General features: G+C 41.7%; 1 non-coding gene across 1 annotated transcript; it reads right to left on the bottom strand.

The window, feature by feature from the left end:
• Positions 1 to 1,796: 1,796 nt before the first annotated feature.
• TRNAQ-CUG lies at positions 1,797 to 1,868 on the bottom strand. The gene has a single exon. It is a non-coding gene; the product is annotated as a tRNA-Gln (tRNA).
• Positions 1,869 to 3,476: the final 1,608 nt, after the last annotated feature.

Raw genomic sequence — 3,476 nt, forward strand, 5'->3', positions numbered from 1 at the left:
CTGGCATCTCTAGTTCTCCTGGTTGCAGGGTCATAAAGGCTGAGGTTCTCATGGTCCATTAGTCCTTTAGACTCACTGTTTCCATGCATCTTTGATTTTCTTCACTCTTCTTTGCTTCAGACAAGAAGAGACCAATAGTTGAATCTCAGATAAGCACTCACAAGTTTCTAAGACCCCAGTCTCTACTTACTAAGTAAGATATTGAACAGTATTTTTGTTTGCTATGTTGTGCCAATTGAGCTTGATGTTCCTCGTGACCATGGTCCCCAGTTCATGGGCCCAGTGACTCATTCCCTCAAGGTATTTAGTTGTGGCTAAGAAGTTATCCTAACTGCCCCCTCTTAGCTTTAAACTGCTTATGAACATTTTTATAGACATACAAATACGTATAAAGGAATATCATCTGTCAAACCTATGTATAAACCAAAAAAGCAAACTCATTGCTGTTGAATCGACTCTTATCTCATAGCGACGCCTCCTTGGGTTTCCGAGGCAGTATCTCTGTGGAAGTAGATCGCCCAGTCTTCCTTCTGAGGAGTAGCTGATGGGTTTGAACTGCTAGCCTTCTGGTTAGCAGTCACATACCTTAGGCACTACACCACCAGAGCTCCCAGAAATGGTCATGGGTATATTCCCTATCCATACCAGATCATCTTATATGATTCTTTATTTTCAGTCTTTCCTAACTGCCCTCTCCCAGGCTTTTCTATTCTCTGGATTTCCCCCAATCCAGAGTATAGTTATCCCCTCTCTGCTCCTGTAATATCCCATGCATTGCCTGATGTTAATCTGCAATACATAGAATAAATGTAGAGGAAATTTTATTTGAAATGTTTCTAATCGACGAGCCAGCATTGTAGCTTATTTGTCAGTTTTCAACTTTTCTTTAAGATTAAAGAATCTTCTTTAAGATCCTAAGCTCTGGTAGCATAGTGGCAAGCCACTTGACTGCTAACTAGAAGGCTGGCGGTTCAAACCTGCCAGCCACTCCTTGGAAGGAAGATAGGGCAATCTACTTCCATAGTGATACTGCCTCGAAAACCCAAGGAGGGGTCACTATGAGTCGGGTCCGACTCGACGGCACACAACAACAACAACAACAAAGAAGATTTTTAAGCTCTTTAGAGTAGGAAAAGGAGCTCTAGTGGTGTAGTGGTTAAGAAATTTGGCTGCTAACTGAAAGGTTGTTGGTTCAAAGCTACCAGCTGGTCCGTGGAAGAAAGATGAAGCAGGCTGCTTCCATAAAGATTTATAGCCTTGGGAACCCAGTGGGGGTCGCTATGGGTTGAAATTGAATCAATTGCAGTAGGTTTTGGTTTTGGTTTTAGATTAGGACCCTGGTGGCATAGTGGTTATAGCATTTAGCTGCTAATTGATGAGGGTCAGTGGTCCAAACCCACCAGCTGCTGTGCTGGAGAAGGATGGGGCAATCTGCTTCTGCAAAGATTTACAGTCTTGGAAACCCTGTGGAGCAGTTCTTCTCTGTCCTGTAGGGTTGCTTTGCGTAGGAATGGCCTTGATGACAATAAGTTTGATATTTTTGGTATTAGGTTAAGTTGTTATGTGCCGTTGAGTCAGACCTGACTCATAGCGACCCCTCCTTGGGTTTCCAAAGCAGTGTCACTATGGAAGTAGATTGCCCCATCTTCCTTCTGAGGAGTGGCAGGTGGGTTTGAACCGCCAGCCTTTAGGTTAAGTTGTTGTTATTGTTGTTATGTGCCATCGTTATGTACTTCTGGTTTGCAGTCGAGTGCTTTAGGCACTATGCTACCAGAGCTCCAAATATATAGCGCTGCAGGTTCCACCGAGGTTTGAACTCTGATCGCTGGATTCAGAGTCCAGAGTGCTGTCCATTACACCATGGAACCGCCATAGGTTAAGTTAGAAGTGGTCAATTCCTATTGTTTTGACCGTAGTCATCACTATGAAGCCTTGTCTGAGTCTCCAGTTTGATTTAGATGTTTTTCCTTTGTGTTTCCATAGTTTGTTGTTATAGAATGCTTTAGCATTGCTCTCATTCTTTATTGTGACTCTTTATGTACTTGTCTTTTCTTCCCTGCTTGATTAAACCTATTGGAGATAGGGTCTATGACTTAGCACTTTGTATTTCTAACTTCTAGCATGTAGTAGGTATTCTTGTTTGTTGAATTCATTCTGGTTGAACAAGTAAATCTGTTTATACCTGTATCTAGACAGAAAAGGGAAGGTAGTTAAGAAGATTGTGATGAAGTGAGAACTTAAACTAGAAATGTGAGGTGTCGTATTGGAGTGATTTGGAGCAGAGATTCTGGAGCCAGGCTGCCTGGGGTTTTCTTGGCTTCATCTCTTACTAGTGTTATGATCTTGGACAAGTCTAACTTTGTTTACTGAAATGTAAAACAAGAACAATAATTGAATCTATCTCATAGTTACGTGAATGGTTAAGGTGCTTGTTAAATGAATAAGCAACCTTCTGGGACCTAGAGATTTCAATAGTCTACTTAAATTGTATTTTGTGAAATAGTAGTGTGTAGAGCCTAAGGCACTTGACTGCTAACCAGAAGGCTGGCAGTTTAAACCCACCAGCCACTCATCGGAAGGAAGGTTTGGCAGTCTACTTATGTAATGATACCCCTTGGAAACCCAAGGAGGGGTTGCTATGAGTTGGGTCAGACTCGATGGCACATAACAACAACAACTACAACCTACCCTAATAATATAGTTTATCATAGGCAGAATGAAATTATTCCTGCTTCTATCCTTAAGTTTGAACCGCTGTGATGATGGTGAGAAAGGGACTAGAAGGTTATAAACAATAACTGGCAAAGCGAGTGTTGTTTTGTCAGTAATAACAATAATCTACTGCCATCCAGTTGATTCTGACTCATGGCAACCCCTATTGGGTTTCCAAGGCTGTAAATCTTTACAGAAGCAGGTTGCCTCATCTTCCTCCACAGAGCAGCTGGTGGGTTTGAACTGCTGACCTTGTGGTTAGCAGCCAAATATGTTCAGCATACCAATTGAATAAGCATGGTAAAAGGATACAACCCTGACACACTCCCTTCCTGATTTTAAACCATGCCTTACCCACTATGCCACCAGAGCTCCTTAATAAGTAACAGCAGTTACTATTTCTTGAGATTATGGAAGCTCACTTGATGAACTCTACTAACACTGGCCTTTTTGCTGCTCCTTGAACAATATCAGGCCTGTTCTTGCCTGCTTGGTTATGCACTTCCTCAGATATCCACTTGGCATGTTCCCGTATCAACTTCAAGTGTTAACTCAAATATCACCTTTTCAGTAAAGCATTCCTCAACTACTATATTTATAGTTCCTGATGAGCACAATCAAGTGTTCTGGAATTCCCATTCTTCTCAATATTATCTATAGGAACCTGTACATAGACCAGGAGGCTATGATTCGAACAGAACAAAGGGATATGGCATGGTTTAAAATCAGGAAGGGATTGCATCAGGGTTGTTTCACCATACTTA

Source organism: Orycteropus afer, unplaced genomic scaffold (genome assembly GCF_000298275.1).
Source record: "Orycteropus afer afer isolate SDZICR_OR568_19922 unplaced genomic scaffold, OryAfe1.0 scaffold00611, whole genome shotgun sequence".
Taxonomy (NCBI): Eukaryota; Metazoa; Chordata; class Mammalia; order Tubulidentata; family Orycteropodidae; genus Orycteropus; species Orycteropus afer.